The 18,142-nt window shown below is 39.4% G+C and overlaps 1 protein-coding gene across 4 annotated transcripts in view; it reads right to left on the bottom strand.

Moving 5' to 3' along the window:
• The window catches only part of FAM49B (family with sequence similarity 49 member B), a 96,768-nt gene that overhangs the window by 20,509 nt on the left and 58,117 nt on the right, over positions 1–18,142 (bottom strand). For all 4 annotated transcript variants that reach the window (XM_027684458.1, XM_027684459.1, XM_027684460.1 and 1 more), the window contains exon 3: positions 10,593–10,629. The gene's annotated coding sequence lies outside the window, so the exon portion shown is untranslated. The remainder of the gene's footprint in view (positions 1–10,592; positions 10,630–18,142) is intronic.

Below are 18,142 nucleotides of genomic sequence, written 5' to 3' on the forward strand. Positions count from 1 at the left end.
TAACAAACAAGCAGCAAACACATGGCAGTGAATAGTGTTAATGGCCTAAACAGAACTCCTATACATACAATTACTGCTGTGCTTCAGTTGCACCATCCCCTCCTCCACCAAAATATTCTCCATATCTCAAAAAAAAAAAAAAAAAGCCTCTGTGTAGGTTTTGCCTTTGTTTTGATATTAACCAGTCTCCTAAGAGTTTATAGGCTCATGAATGTGCTTATATATTGGATAACATGACTTCTGAAGGTCAGAGTAGGGGTATACTTACAGGGTTGAAATATTTTGAAGCTAAGTTTACAGGAGAGCATAGAGCCACTGCAGAGCAGATTGTTTCATTGAGCCCATACCACCTCCTAAAACGAGCAGGGGGTTGGGGACTCAGTTTGCAATACAAATATCTTAATCCCTCAGAAAGGTTTGCCAGGAAGAATAAATGGTTTCTTTTCTGGGTGTTAAGTTTAACAAACAGAGAAGCACAATAAAAGGTTTGGCACTACAGTGGAACACTGGATGTGATGTTCAAGCAGAAGATGCAACTGACCTCAAGGAAAAAGCTTAGTGAAGAGCCTCCCTGAGCAGAGGAGAGAAATTGAGGAGGATGACAACAGATTAACTCAACTACAGCAGCAACAAAATGACAAGATGGGATATAGGAATGTATTTCAATTTACATGAACAGAAACCTGCATGAACACTTGCTCATAATGAAGTTCCTAAAAGACCTCTTCCCTCGTGTTCAGTGTACTGAAAAAATCTTGATAAACTTTAGTCACAAGAGAGCTTTGCACACAAGATGTGCTATCATATCTGCTTCCTTAGCCGCAAAACATTCATTATATATTCAATTTTTATAGAGTGCATCGAAATCTAGCAGAAGCTGAACAAACAGTATTTTTTAAACTTGAATCAAGGTGAACTGTAACAGTTACTCAAGGATCTCAAACATTCTTTAATACCAGTAGACCTACTGTGTTTTAAGAACTGTAAAAATGACCAATTCTCCAAGTTGTATTCCAGAAAATCTTAGAGAAGCTTTAAAGACCTTGAAAACTCAATTAAACAAGAAGATATTTCTCTAGCATTTTTTGGGAGGATACTTTCAGCTTACCATTCAAGGTAATGAATGAGAGAGCCAACAAGTCAGAATTTACTCTTCCATCCAGGCTAAGCACTCCCTTCTTGAGCTCTGAAATGGCTTCTTAGAAACAGTACCTTGGTGCCACCTGTGGAACTTCCCAGATACATGGAAGCAGTATCAGGTCAACATGCCATGGCTAAGGTTAGATGGCTCTACACATTATTTTCCTTCCAAAGGTATAGCTGAGCAGCAAGCAGAGCTGACCTGCTGCACTCAGGTGGAACACTACAGGGAGCAAAATGAAATCTGACCTTTCTGAGAAGCTGCTGTGTCAGTAGAATACCTGGATCAATCTAGAGTAAAGCAACCTAGCTCAGAGATACACCAGGCCCCTGACAGATAAGATAAAGATTTACTAGAGATTCTTGTTTTGTTCAAGATGGTTCATCATTTGCATTTCTTCTGGGCCCAAAACACATTACAGGACCATACTGGCTCTAATATTAAAGACGATGACAATTCGCATGTAGCACGAGAAGCAATCTGTAAAACCAGCCACTAGTTACCTTCAGCAATCTCTTCTGCTATTTGATGTCCTGTAGAAGCATCATTAGCATGAAGACTTTGGTAGTTCCATGAATTAACCTTGGTAATTAACCACCATAGTGGCATGCCCTGTCAGCATTACTTCAATTTCCTTGGAAGTCCACAACTTCAGCTGAAGTAAGTAGAATTACTGGTTTACAAAGTCAGATGTGGTTCCAGTTAGGTAGCCCTGACACTGAGCTACCATGGTCTAGTCAAGGATATATTCCAGCACTAACTGCATCCTTCTTGAGCACATTGCCACATCAATCAGTCCTGATTCAAGAAAGACTTAAGCCTGTAGGAAGACCATAGCCAATAGCAAACACTACTACTGACTTTAATGTCCTGCAACCGGGCTTAATCTTGGAGCCAAATGGCTGGTTCAGAATATTGACTGGAGATGACTTCGGTGGGTGCTAACACACCTTTTGACCCACAACTCTTCCAGTACAGCTGGGAAAAAAATCCATGCTGAAGCTGTAATCCTCATCAAGAAGAATTCTGCATATTGCAATCACTAACATCAAAATATTCACATGTCCAGCCTTACGTACACTTTAGGTCACTACCTATTTGTTCTTTCACAGCTTCAGGATTGTCAGCCTCTGTCCAATTTTACTTGGTTTTCTCATTCAGAATATATGCAGTACACTGCAAACCAGTTTTACTCTCAGGGGTCTTATTGGTTTTAAGATTTTATAGAGCAGTGTGCAGAAGGAACTCATTAGGTAAACTAAGACTCAGTAAAAGCACACATTAGACCACTGAACTTTTCTCTTGCCACAAATCCAACATCACAAAAATCAGAGCAGAACAAAACCACTAGTTTCTGTCCAAAAACTGTCTGTCCCTGTGAGGCTGCTTAGAATCCCTGCTGGCATGCTCTGTACTCCACCACAATACTCAAGCCACGTGGAGCAGGTTATGGGAAATTGGAGCACGAGCCAAGAACATGGTTTAAACTTGACCTACTTGCAGAGGAAGACATACGGAATGCCACATTGGATTAGGATGATTCGGCCCATTACAGCCTTATGGGGTTGTATGATGTTGCGTGTACTGTCATGATCAGACAAGCGGAAAGCAAAGGCATATTTTCAAAACAAGTCTTGCACGCATGCCCTTCCTGCTGAAAACATCCCTGACACACTTCAGCTCCCCCCACCCCCTCCAGGCTAAGCCCAGGGGAAGTATAATAGAAATACACGATGCAAGTAAATTCATCTGAGCACTAAAGAAATTTCCTCTCTCACACCTGAAAGAAAAAGTGTACATGAATGAGGATTTTGCTTGTGATTGGTGAGCAGCTGGAGAACTTACTCTCAAAGGTAAAAAGGCTATGAAGGTGTTCCTAAGTGAGATTTTTCATTTTGTTTTGTTCTATTGCAAGAATAGTATGCTTTCAAGCAAGTTTAAAAAAACAGATAAACAGATTAAAAAAATCTGTTTGTGACTGAAGAAAGCCTGCTTCAAGAAAACATCAGCTCACCTTTTGGACAAGAGTACTCTATTCCCAGTACTAACATCCAAAGTATGAAAACTTTACTCCATGAAAACCTTGTATCCATGGCTCTGGAGTCCAGAGGAGAAAGTTAAGCACAACACTATATGGAAAGCACATCTAAAGAAATAACAAACATTTTCTTCCCACAATTTGAATTTTAAATTTTCATTTAGTCATGTAAGTGTGGCATAAACCTCCAATTCAGAGATATTTTGGTAAAAAAAAGTGAAAAACAACTACAGCATTAAAAGTCTAACACAGAGTTAAAACACTCACAGTGTTACCACATAAACAAAACCATCGCTGAATGTCCCCCTGTACTATTTTTCTAGAAGGATAATCCGATCAGCCTGGCAATTGTTTCATGGCTTACTGAACATTTTCTGCCTACAGTATCTGGCCATGAACAGGGAGAGAAAAAAAAAAAAAATAAAAGAAGCAGTGAATAGGTGGCTGCCTACATCAGCTGAATCCAAGGCAGCCCTTAGCAACACACGGCATCACAGAGCTGACAGCCTATGGGATCCAGTGGCACTTTCTCTTCCAATGAAGCAGTTAAGCTTCACAGCCAGTAAGAATACATCTGCCCTCAGCCTTAAAAGCTAGAGACTGCTGTAGAGGTGGAAATAGGCTTGTAAAATACACTGCAGGAATCACTCTTTTCAGGGAGATGTAACATTTTCCCTGGATACAAACACGTTTTTTCTAGTCTAATGCACATTCACTTCTCTTCTGAATATTGCTAGAGAAGCAGAAATGCTCTCTGACACATTCTAATTCCTACTACTGATATTAGTGGTGTTTAAAGCAAAAAAGATCTGTCATTATACAAAATCCTAAAGCAATAAAATACATTGTCTAGAAAATAAATAGTTAGAGTCAACATTAAAAAAAATAGCAATTATCACTCAAAGTGTAGAAAAGTAACCAACACACAGAAGTTATCACCTTTAGATTTAGGAAGGAGAAGCTTGGTGCTACTAGCTTAAAACAAGTTACATATTGGATAATCTGGTTTCATTTGCAGGACTCATCACAGCTCTAGCAACATTACTAACATTAAAGGTAACAGTTCAGATCACGTCACCCAAATGCTGATTCAAACACATAAACAAAGTGCCAGAGCAGTCACCAGTTGTGCATAAAACACGCAATTTCATTTACTGATGGACAAGTTGTTCAAGCAAGTGTTAAGATTTCATTGGTTTCTATGGACACTTTTGGGACACAGTTCCCAGTCAAAACCATGCTCAGACCCGCTCATGGCTCTGCACTGCTGACACCCAGTGGCCACAAACCAGGGACTGTAAATCAACCACAATAAGAATAAAAATATGCAGGCCAAAAAAAAAAAACCCAAAAACATGTACCACTGAATTTTTGGGACTTCAGTCATTAATATTTCATCTGAGGAATGGAAAAAAATTATACAGCCAGATAGAAAATGTTTTTGTACAGGAAAGTAAAGTATTTGTGCTACTGAAAAGCTGTTTACAGCTGCCTCTGATGTCAGTTCATTTGGTTAAGCTGACTTTGATATAATAAACTGTTTTAGTTGAAACTGAAGTGATGTGTTTTTGGTTTTTTTTTTCAGATCACACATCATCAATAAAGTCTCCTTTCTGAACAAAACTGAATTCAAAACTTGTCATATCAGGAAGATGGAGGTCTGCCAGGGAAAACAGACCAATGAATAGACTCACATTCCTCAAAACCAGAATTGTAAAGTACGGTCAGGTCAGTGTTTATTCAGTCCATTTTTCCTCTAAGAGAAAATCAAAGGAAAGGCATTGAAGAATCCACAGTTCCTTTAGAAGAAGGAGTCTTAGAGCCTTGTTAATTTGGGGACATTTCAGTGGCACAGCTGACACTGAATAACGTATTTGACAGGAGCTACAATAAAATAACTAAGCATGCTCACACAAGTCTGGAATAAAACCAATTTGTCTGGAAGAATTACGCTTGTTTTTAAAACAGAACTTGTATTGAATAGGGGAGAGACTATGCTCCAAAAATCTGCTGCAAATTACCCTTCAACAAGTAACTACGCAATTTTTCAAAGAGTGAATCTGGGGCTAAAAAATAATTAACTATGCTTTCCTTTTTCCAAATGACACAAGCTCGACATGCTTTAACTTAATTCTGCAAAATGCTCTTTTTAATTCCATTCCATTGCAACCATCAGGAAAACACACCTTTTTCAGATCAGGGACATTTCCACTGGAAGGCAGTTCACACTTTGCTTTCTCCCTTCAAAGTCTGAAAGCTGCAGAGCCTTCTGCAGTACTGTAATTCCTCCAACAGAGGCCGCTGCCCTACCGCTGGATCTTCCAGAGACAGGGAAGCTGGAACCGATGAGTCCAACGTATCTTAAAGCCCAACAGCTCAGAACCAGCAATGTCCTTCCAGCCCAAACACTCTGTTTAGCAGTGTGACATTATCATGGAAACAGTGGCTGACCTTGAAGTCTGTCTTTTTTAAAAGTAAGGTGAGAATGTTTTTATCAGGTATATAAAGATACAACCCCCCCCTTTAATAAGAGCTATGGTAGATTTACATATTGTTTTTTTATTCTTTCAGAGAAAAGCTGCTTAATCAACAAAAGGTGGCATGCCTATTAAAGCTGTGCTACACTACCACATTACTAAGAAAGTTTCATATTTCAAGGATGTCAGCCTGTAATTTAACAACCCTCAAGCTCTTGTCTCCAAAAAAGAGACAATAATTTAGGACTTAGTAAACAATAATTTGTTTACTAAGTCCTTCTCCTGCCAGCTTTTCACCTCAGTGTAAAGAAGAAAAAACAAACCCCAACCAAAAAAACCCAAAACAAACAAAAAATCCCACAACCCAACAAATCTTCAAATTTTAAATAAAGGCTAAAAAAAAAATATCTTTTCAATTTCCAACTTCACTACAGTGTCTAGTTCAACTCATGTGCCACTTTTCAGTTGCTGTTTCAGCACTCCTCTTCAAGCCTAGTCTGACTTGAAAAATGTTTTCTTTCAGAGTAGTTGAATTCCCACCTACCAGACTGCCACAGTTTCAGTAGTGAGCTGAGGCTCCAACAGCCTTGGCAGTGCTGCCATCTAATGCACCAGGACAAGGAGTACAAGTATCTGCATTGCTCTGCAACACTCAGGTAAAATGTTTTCTTCTAGATGGGCTCCGAAATTGTTGCACCCCTTCAACAAGTGTAGGCTTGTAATCCTACACTAACAATATTATGATAAATTATCTAGTCATAAAGCTGCTGGATATTAATAGTCATTGACACATTCCATCTCAAGGGACATTTTCTGGAATGCCACAGTGCTAAACCACAAACCCTGTATGTACGAACGTGACACTGACTGTCCATCTGTGAACTCAATTCAGTGACACACCAGCTCTGAAACACCATGGAAGGGAAGTCCTATGGCCTTCCAAACCACAGAGCTGGAAGGGTGGGTTTCCATATTTCAGGATAGCTTTCTGATCACCTTGTGGACTTTTCTTTTCCTGAGACACCAGTAAGACAAAGTATGTTTGCAGAATACAGAAGGCTAATGAAGCACATCAAGATGACGACGGAACAACAGAGGATGACTAGCAGGATGATGCTCCTTCCCATCCCATCTGTTTTCAGAAACAGTAACAAACAGACAGGCATCAGGCAGCGCAGAAGGATAAAACTGGTCTCTACATGGTTTATTTATTTGAAGTTTCACAAGAGATTTCCTGCAAGATCAAGGCTCTACAGCCATCTTTGTTACATCCAGTTACTTCTTCAGATCCCCTCATGAGACATAGCATCAACTTCTACTGAACCTGGATAGTTTTTCCTGTTAGAAAGCAAGTTGTTAAAAAAATCCCACCTAAACAAAAAACCCCTGACTACATTGGTCCAGATTCCTCTAGCTGTATAACTATCAGATTTTTTATCTCATTTTCCATCCCTCCCAACATAATTCAAATTTTCTTTTAATCTTAAAAATCAAACTACTGGTGTCCTATAAGCTTAAGATATAAGACAATTTATTTTCATCCACCTGTTGGAAAAATGGAGGAACATTTGCTATTCTTCAGTGGTATTACACAACCTGCAATCCATTAAGATCAGTAAGAAATATACAGAATATCATGCAGAGTTATGATTTCCTGCACTGTCCCTCTGTGAATTCTCCAAGTACATCTCATCCCATCTCATGAGGAGTTTGCAGCAGTTCTTGGGGAAAACCAGGTATATATGCAGAACAGAAAGCAATTAAAGAATACTGAATACCTTTAATAATCCCATCTGGCTCTGAAAAATACTTGACCTTAAAATACTGACATCCTAGAAGAACCACATGGTCTCCCTGTTCCCATTCTTCCCTAGGCATCTGCCCAGATACAAAGGCTCAGGTTTTACTGGATATTAAGCTTTTTTCAAGTTTTAACCTTATTCAGACAGCAACATCTAGTTAGGTTTGCCCCATTCTTTGAAACTTAAACAAAGCTATCAGTAGTCCCCAGTTATTTCTGGAGCTCAGTTACCTTACTAGGTAAGGTGATTTCAACAGATGGTTTCCTATTGAACACGTTGCTTGGGCAGGGCTTCTGCCAGTCCCTCCCAACCTTTCACACTGGTGATTCCCTGATGCTTTATGACGCTGTCAAGCATTTGGCAGCTACTCTGTCCCAGCACAGCTGGAGAAGTTGAAAGCATCAGCAGTCTGACATCCAAACTTCTGCTGAGGTGGACACCATATCACCTTAATTTATAAACATTTTCCCTTCAATACCTGTTGATTCACAGTTCCTTCAAAGAAAATAGAAGTTATTTGCCATGTGCTGCAGCCATTTTCTGGACAGCATTCCTCTTCCTGCAGGCAGTACCAATCCCAGCAATGCTCCTTGACTTTTGCTAGCTTTTCTAGATGACTCTCACCTTTCCAAGCAGAAGCAGCAGAAGTAGAGGAGTAAGTGGAGGATGTGAAAGGATATGCAAAATCAAGTGTACACATGCAGAGGGCAGTAAGATGGTGATCCTGGAGCCTGTACTTGGCTAGATGGCCCATGGTCTGACTCAGTCTAGTGACTTTTACAATGTATCCTTTGCAAATGCACATGATGCTGTAAATTAAAAGTCTGCACCAGTTCCAACTGCAGCTTTAACAACACACCCAAATGACATTGCAAGTAAAAGCCACTCAATGAAAAAACTACTACTGCTACTGGCACTGGATGTTTTTCCATTAGTTTATTATAGATTTGGAAAATGTTGCTGTATGCTTGCCTAGTTCCTAGATTCATTCCATAGCCCAGTGAGTCAACGCAGTAAAGAAAAAAGGACTGTGGGTCTGATGCAGCAATATCATAATCTCTCTTAAGAATAACAAAAATGTGATATCTCATCAAAACCAGAAATTCTGCAAAATATTTTAAAACATAAATTATGCACTAAAGTAAGTACGATTACTTTAGTAATATTTATAGCGACATATATTCTTAATTCTGAATGGAGAATTCAAATAATTTTGGACATAGCACTGGGAAATGTTTTCTACTCTTGTCAACAGAACTGAAGACAAATTGTGTTGAGTTTGCGTGACAAGCTTGTGGTGGTGGGGGTATGACAGGGAGAACCTCTGTGAGCAGCTGCCAGAAGCTTCCCCCATGTCCGACAGAGCCAAGGCTGGCTGGCCCTAGGACAGACCCACCGCTGGCCACAGCCGAGCCCATCAGTGACAGTGGTAGCACCTCTGAGATAATGTATTCCAGAAGGGTAAAAAAAGTTATGGCACAGAAATAATTGTGCCCAGAGAAGTGCGAATATGTGAGAGACACCAAGAATACAAGACAGACACCAAGGTCAGTGAGGAAGGAGGGGGAAGAGGTGCTCCAGACACCAGAGCAGAGATTCCCCTGCCGCCCATGGTGAGGCAGCTGTGCCTCTGCAGCTCCTGGAGGTCCACAGGGGAGCAGAGATCCATCTGCAGCCCATGGAGGACCCCACACCAGAGTAGGTGGATACCTGGAGGAGGCTGTTATCCCATGGGAAGCCTGCACTGGAGCAGGCTCCTTGCAGGATCTGTGGCCCTGTGGAGACAGGAGCTCACGCTGGAGAAGGTTTGTTGGCAGGACTTATGACCTCATGGGGGCCCCACACTAGAGCAGCCTGTTCCTAAAGGACTGCACCTCATGGAAGGGACCAGTACTGGAGCAGTTCATGAAGAATTGCAGGCCTTGGGAAGGACTCATGTTGGATAAGTTTGTGGAGGACTGTCTTCCATGGGAGGGACCCCACACTGGAGCAGGGTAAGGACTCCTCTCCCTGAGGAGGAAGCAGAGGCAGAAACATGTGATGAACTAACTATAACCCCCATTCCCCATCTCTCTATGCTGAGGCACAAAGAAGGAGGCAGAAAATTGTGAATAAAATTAAGCCTGGTAAGGAGGGAGGAGTGGGGAAAACTATGTTTTAGGATTTGTTTTACTTCTCATTAACCTGCTCTGATTTGATTGGTTATAAATTCAATGAATTTCCCTAAGTCAAGACTGTTTTGCCCATGACTGTAACTGATGAGTGATCTCTCCTTTTGTTGTATTTTCTCTCCCCTGCCCAGTTGAGGAGGGGAATGACAGAGTTGCTTTGGTGGGCACCTGGCATCCAGCCCAGGTCAACACACCACACAAATCAGTTTTGTCAAAGGGCTTTTTGATGATTAATCAAAAACAGAAGAAAAAAAAATCCTACCTCACATTTGGTACCATTACCTTCCCAATCTGACAGAAGATGGATAGTTATGCTGGCAAAGCACAATAAAAGTGAAGTATAACACAGGCACTCTGTGCAGTAGCTCCAATAACAAGCAGCAGGTTAAAAAACTAAGAGCTAAAACCTTCACGAGCCTGTGCTACCTCTTCAGTCTTACAAGCTGGATCAGAGTACTGGTTTCTGGCATAAGGCATCTGGTTCAGGAGTAAAGTTACACAGTAGTTTTACTGAAGAGACTTACAAAGAAAAACCACCAAAACATTCTCTCTTCATTCATAACTCTCAAGAAGTTGCATAATCTTCCAGGATACATTCACAAATGTGGCCAAACCCTGGGCACACCAAAAATACTTTCCTTGAAACAATGGGACTTCACACTGCTATGGTGCAGAGTTTTCAAAATCATTACCAGGCTGTGATGAGGTGCTGCACAAGCAAAAACCAAACCCTCGCAGTCTGGTTTAGCAACTTTAATCAGAGAGGTATAAATTCAGCCAGAGATCAGGACTTCGTAGTGAACACCACAAAATTTCAAAAGTTATTGAAGGAAATGAGGAGAAATGAGTTCCTGAAGAGAAAATTGCTAATATGCAAACAGTCACATTTTCTGCCCTTTAACATATTACAATTTTGCTTATTTTTCAGGAGTGTTTTCACCAAGGTTAAGTTTCAATTCTTACCTACAGCCAGCGCTGCACTCTGTTCTTGGCCTCCAGTCTGTTTTAAAAGAAAAGAGAGATTATGAAAATTTATTCTTTTGCACCAGGAGTTTTAAATGCAATGTTACTTAACCTTGGAAAAGCAAACACACATCTGGTTCCTGACATACTGTTTTTGTGGATCTACTTCATAATCATAGTTCTGGATCTATACACCACTGTGACTTTGGAAAAATATGTTACAAAAAATAGAATGCAGAGCTGTGTTTTATCTCTAGGCATACAGATAAATAGGGAACACCATTATTTGGCAACAAATGAGTTTTCAGGGAAAAAGGTTGCCACGTTAGATAATCCATAAGCAGACATATTCCAGAACAAATTTAAGTACTAAAGAGTCAAAGCTGCAATAAAATACCAGTGGCAAATTGTTCCACTTGCATTTCACTTTGCTTTAACAAGAAAATCACACACGATTCTAATTCAACCACACAAATGTGTGCATAAAAAAAATTCAAGTCTTGCATGCTGACCTCCAGAAAAGGCATTTTCAAGTGACCACTGAAAACCACTTGCTTAACAAAGAAAACTAGTGTTCTTGGACAGCCTCAGCGTGCTGTACATCTCATTAGCCACTGTCTTAAGACTGGTGAAATAATGACGTTAATAGTACAGATTAAAGGAGAAGATATGGAGTTTTACAGTATCTCATAAAGCTCCATGGGAAAAAATAGTGTAGCATTATCAAGGGAAGGCTCTGAAGACCTACAGCACCACAGGCTAGAAGCAGAGTGTAGAATGTAGTGAGACCGACTCTTCACAGCCCAGAGAACTGATCATAAGCAAAAAGGTGACTGTCAGACACTGTTAGAACTGCAGAAATTTAACTCTCCATTCTTTCCAGTGCATGCATCCCTCTCAGAGCAGCTTTCCCCTTGAGCAGGGTTCTTTAAGTTTGAGTAGCATCTGCTTTTGCCTTTGCCAGTTGACTCTCAGCTTCCCCTCACTCTCTCAGCAGTAACCACCCAGTACTTCAGGACAAAAAGATGGGTAACAGCACTGTCTCTGTAAGAGCTGCTGCAATTCCCTAAAACTCACCCACTCAGGCATATTTTAAATATGGTTGGGTTTTTCCCTTTCTCATGACATCAAATTGGTCAATTTGTGCTTTGAGATAAAGTAACCAAAAAAAAAATCAAACACAGGATGAAAAGCACTGATCCCCTGAAGGTCAGGATTGAACATGACTGACATCACAAAAAGAGAAACCAAAAGCAAAGTTAGACCCATCACTACAGCAAAAAGCTAATTTCCTGAAAAAGAGTGCAAGAAAAATAATATAGGACAAAGTGTTTAAGAACATTAAAAAATTCTACCTAAAAATAGTATTTTTGGGGTAGTCAAGAGCTCTGGTTAAGATTATTTTGAGTGAAGCTCCAACTTAATTCACTGAGCTATAAACAACAATGAGAAGTCTAAATTCATTAAAATGAGCAGACAATAGAAATAAATATTAAAATGAGAAAAAAAAATCCCATACAGCAGCAAAACTAGGGACCTTTAAAAAGTGTGTCCTAACACTACTAGTTCATTACTAAACAAATATATACACATTTCTAATTGATAAAATTACTACAAAAGAGACAAGCAATGCTTAGCTCTTCCCATCTTTCTGGACACAATACTGCACAGGGACACAGGCACTTACCACCTGCAAGAACAGTGTGCTGATGCTCAGGTGGCTTGTCCTGAAGGCTTCAATGAATGAGTAAAAGTTAATTATTAACAAAGTCTTACAGGACTTTTGTGGTAATGAAGGCACGAGGAGAGAAGAGATCAAGCAGAACCATTAGGCAAAAAGGAAGTAGACAGGAAAGTTGAGAATTATAGGTCAGTTGGACTACCATCAATAACAGGCAGAGAGATGTTAGCAGAGGAATCCATTAACTGGATTCCTATCTTTTAGCACCCATGAGCATCATGCAAAACAGATCAGACTGAGCACAACTGATGCTTGGCTTGATTGGCTTGGTTTATACTGACACTCTGATAGGTATTTGATTTCTTTTTATTTGCACAGTGTGACTTCACATCACATGGTATTTTAAATTTAGAGCTTAGCACTAAGCAATATAATAAAACACTTTTATAAATGGATAAGAAATTGACTTGCAGATCTCCAGCAGTCAGTAGGGAATGCCAGTAAAGATACATTAAAAACAGCCAGATGTGAAATTAATGGTGTGATGGATTCTTTACACAATTAATTTTTGCACTTTGGATGCACCTTAATTCAGATGCAGGAGTATCCAAATGAACAACTGTCTACTGTCAGATTCAGAGTGCGTGACTTGGGTTCTCCCTCTGAGCTTCCTTCTGATTGATTCTCAAGTTTTGGATCTGCAGACTAATACAGAAGTACTGCCAACAGGCACAAGATGAGACATGTATACTATATAAACTAATAGGTAGTGAAAATTGAGTAATACAGACCCAGCATTTTTCAATTGCTTGCAATTCTGAGGTAGTCAAGCATTTAATGTTACATTACAGAGAAAAGCAGCTCTGGGTAGGAAAATTACCTTTATTCAATGGGTTAATAGCTCATGGATTTTGTTTAGGTTTTTGTTTTTTGAGTTTGTTTCCCCCCCCCCTTTTTTTAAACTACCTGATAGAGTCAAACAGAAGGGAGATAATACATCCCATCCTAGGGATCTCATTTACACATACCCGCACTCTCCTTGACTTGCAGCCCAACTTCACCACAGCAGAAACAGGCCATAGTACATGCCAATATCTCAGGCCAACTATAATAGATATTCAAGGAATTGTCACAGCAGTTGGAGAACAAAAATGGGAAAATGTCTATAGCCATCAGAGAGGGCCAGTGAATCATCTGAACTGCAGCTATTCGTTTTCAGAACAAACCCAAGCATCATTCAGTTTGCCAGAGGAAAAGTCCGTAGTTGACACAACTCAAATGGTACCCAAATATAAAAGATGCACTAAGTAAACTTGAAACCATCATGGATAATGAAACTTGGGAAGAAAAAAACCAACAAAAACTGGTTAACCACTGAATAAGCCCTGTGTTTTGGGCATCCACCTCACATTGAAGTGATGCTGCTTAACTCAGCAACATATGAAAACAGATTTCAGATGAGAACTGCTAATCATTAACTTCCAGTATGAAACCAATATCTTCTTCCCAACCCTGACTGAACTAATTAAGATGCCTCTATACTCAAGCATAGACTTGTCAGTGATTGTCAATCAAGATTTGCTACATGAACAGTGATTTTTCAGGCTTTCCAACACTCAGGTTCTTCTGCCTATTAAGAACTAAAAACACTGAGCAGTAAGAAATAATTGAAAACAATTTGTACTAAGAATCTAAATAACTTTCTGTGTACTTAATGGGTACCTCAACTCATCAGGGAACTTCAGAAATAATTACTTCCCAAAGCTGACTTATTAGTGAATGCTTGCACAGGATTCACATACTCCATGTGAAATATTGGGCACCCAGGCTAAAGTAATCTTCAAAACATAACCCACAGCTGCTTTCACAGAGCAAATGTTTAAATTGCTTGTTTGGAGTTCAAGTTTGCACTAGAATTCCCCTGGGTAAGCATCACAAAAACTTGAAATCCATGTGAACCGGAGGTGGACAATGGAACAGATGTTCTCAGTCCATGAATACTGCTGAACAGAACAGGACTCAGCTCAAAGACTACCTGCTCTGGCAATTTTTAGATGCTCCTGCTCTCTTGCTTCAATTACAGACTCAAAATTCAGTGTGAGGAAACCACTCCAAAAAAACTTAATACCCTTAGAAGCACAAATTAAAACATAAAACCCAAGCCCAGTCCAAAACAGAACCGCAAGTCAAATACATCCTCCATCTTGTTGGTAATAAAAAGAGAAAGCTAAGAAATATTTAGTAATAAAACTTGATTTTTACTTCAGTAACAATAACAGATGGCTAAGCTATAAAAGCAATAAATCATAGCAAAGATCATGTTTCAAAGGAAGTTTCAGGGCATCTGCAGATGAGCCCACGGTTCAATGCTAAATGGATGCGAACTCCGATGTTAACATTAGTGATGCTAAACAAAGATTCTTCTATATCTGTATGGCAATCATAGATTAGATTAAGATAAGCAAAGGTAGTCTATCACTACTGCAAAGTGACCTCGGTTCTTTATAAAGAGCAAAAGTACTGGTTGGCTGCTATAAAACCACTTTTTTGGATTCTAGTTGTAAAGCCTCAACTCAAATCCAGCCATTTTCATTTGTCCTTCTGAAGCTAAGTTGTATATTCAAACTTCATGAGTTATAGTAAGTCTTTCCCTATCCTATATAATTTCTCAGTGCTGTCACAGTACCTCATTAATTGCTATACTCAAACTCATGTTTTAAATTTAAAATTTAATGATAGAAATGGTCTGTGAATGTATCAAAGCACTTACTGTTCCATCATAATTTTCATGCTTATTTCATTTCTCATAATTCATTTTACAACATACATTCTCTCTAAACTGCTAGCATTGCATAGCAGCTTTGTTTTATGTGATCTTAATTACAAGATTTTTTTTCAATCCCTTTTGCAGTTAATGTATTGGCTTATATTGCTGTGGACTTGGCAGTGCTGGGTTAATGCCTGGACTTGAAGATCTTCCAGATCCGTTCCAACCTAAATGATTCCTTGAAAGCTTTCCTGTAGTTCTTAACCTGTGCTAGACACCTGCCAAAAGCACACATTATGCTGTCTATCCTTTATGCACAGATTAAAATCTATTTATGCCAATATAAATCATATTCTACACAGCACTGTTCCAGTTTCTCCAAAGTTTCATCTGGAGATTTGGCTACAAGAGGAACATGGCAAAGAACAGTCAGGTTTGCTCTGAAAAAAGTATTTCAAATAAGTTTAGACACTGCATTAAAGGCTAACAAGAAGGGGACGAGGTTATATACATATACCCCTTTCACCAATTAAAAAACAAAAAGGGAAAACTAAAAAGATACTTGAGAAGCTCCTATGGCATAAGAGGATATTCACACATACACAAGATTAGTATTTAGCACGAAAACTTATATTTTATCCACTTACAGATATGTTTTCCATAACAAACCATTACTTTGGCTTAGTGAACACAGTAAAATAAACTATCATAATCCTCATCTTTGCATCTCAAAGCCCTGCATAACAAAAAAAGGAGTTGCAAGTTGAATACCAAGTACAAGAGTTTTTTTAACCAAATCACAAAGTTAATTTAAATATGTCCAAATAAACTTTTTCACTTCTCAAAGCAAGTTGAGAATATGAAATGTTGGGTAATCAGAAGACAAATAAGAAATTTGAGTCAGAGATGGGACTCCTTGGATTGTTTAATTAGGAGTTGGGTTTTTTTTTGTTTGTGATGGTTGCTTTTTTTGATAATGGGGTGGGGGGTAGAATGGTGGTATTTTAGTCCAAGCTACACAACTTCTGGTTTTACTGCAAGAACAAAAATACTAAAAAAGCCTGCAAGAATTATTAAAGCAAATCCTGTGCCTAATAGTCCATTATTCAAACAACTAAACTTGCTATTTTTGGTAGCATGTTATCTCCCATATTTCTTTTGAACCTTCATAAATCCAAATCCTGAATTTAGTACCGGGTATATAACACAAGCAGAATTTTTAAGAACTCTCTAGAATTCAGGCTTTCAATCCTCAAAAAAAGTACTGTAGTATTCCTAAACTAGGAAGAGATATGGGATAGCTTTACATCTTTAAATGATATTGCCATTTGCTCCCCATTGCATGTTTAAATTTCCCATGACTACCTGGCATTTTCCACAGTCCATACTTCCTTTTGTTATGATGCTGTTAACACCCAGCTGGGAAGTGTTCCTGAATACCAATCAAGTGATTAATCAGCTTCCTTATTTAAGCTATAAAAATGATATAATTTATTAGGAATATGGCAGTTTAACACAGAGTTCTGACTCAGTATTAGCATAACAGAAACAAAACTATGCCCTGTCCCAGGAAGTTTGCAGCAATAATCATCCACTTGTGCAACAAATACAGTAAGACAAGGAAAGGTCAGCAGAGCTTTCCCATTCAACATTATTAGTGGTGTATTAGCAGCTCTAAGGAACCCCAAGACCCACAGTCCTATTCACCAGCACTTGAACAGAGGAGTCCTTATTTCTTATAATCTAGATTTTCTATACTCAGGGTAAACCACTCTTCTCAGGACTATACTAGGTCATATGAACAGCTACGAACTTCTATCATGAAAGGAAACCAAACAAAGAAGAGTAACAGTAATGTACCAGCTAAAGATCTTTTCCCTGGTTTTAGCAAGTTCTAACCATCAGCTGTTCCTCAACAGTATGAAAAATTGAGAGCTGAACCCCTAGTCTCCACTCTGACAGGTGTGGACCTAAGCTGATTATGCTATAGCTATGGAAGTATCCCAGGCAGCATCTCTGCTGTTCAGAGACAATGGATTTGTTTATTCCAGATTTCAAGGAACACAAATCAGATTTTTAAAAGCCCAAAAAGCCCTTCCTGCAGAAACCAGCAGCACTAAGTTTTGCCACATGCTCCTCTCAGACTCAGGGCTGAGCAGGTTCTAGGAGATACCCAAGCAGTTCACTTTTAAGTTCTTCCCCTAGGGTCCCTAGTGCTGCCCCACTAAGCAAGGTTCAGCAGAGGCAGCTCCTCTGAGGTGTAACTCATCCACAAGCCAGGAAACACCACTTTCTAAACACAGAGGAACTGTCACATAGCACCTTGGAAGCACCTCCAGCTTGCCCAGCTAGAGGGAGGCAAACTGCATCAGAGGAACTTCCAATGGGACAATAGGAAAAGTTTCTTCACTGAAGTGGTGGTTGGTCACTGGAACAGGCTCCCCAGGGAAATGGTCATGGCACCAAGCCTGTCAGAGTTCAAGGAACATCTGGACAGTGCTATTAGTTACACAGTTTAGTGGCAGTGCTGCCAGGAGCAGGGAGCTGGACTTGATGATCCCTGTGGGTCCCTCCAACTTGAGATATTCTATGATTCCAAATAATAAAGCTGCAGTTATGTGGTCAAGCAATAAGCTGAATACTAAGCAGATCTGAAGGACTGCATGCTTACAGTTCAAGTCCCTACAGAGTCAAACCAACAACTTTTCCTTCACAAAACCTAGAATTATCATTTAACTATCATTTAAGAATCTTTCTCTAAGTCAGGAAGTGAAATAAGTAATATCTGACATTAACCTAACAGCACAGACCACATAACACTTAATACGAAAGTCCAGTCACCTGTCTCAACAATCTTTTCAGGTCAAATGTCTTTCTGATGAGAAAAGTTTACATATTTTGCTGGTCTGTTTAAAAGTGACTTTTCGAAAAGTCAAAACAATCCTTAAATTAATGCCTTTGATTTGAAGACTCATCAGACAAACAGAATTAAACAGTTCACGTTGTCCTGAGCTACTATTTACAGGTAGAGAAAAATAGCAGCTTTACCTTCATAAACAAATCCACATGGCTGAAGTCTCAAGGAGAACACAGTTTACTAAA

This window comes from Neopelma chrysocephalum, unplaced genomic scaffold, assembly GCF_003984885.1.
Source record: "Neopelma chrysocephalum unplaced genomic scaffold, ASM398488v2 Primary Assembly neopelma1_66, whole genome shotgun sequence".
Lineage (NCBI taxonomy): Eukaryota > Metazoa > Chordata > Aves > Passeriformes > Pipridae > Neopelma > Neopelma chrysocephalum.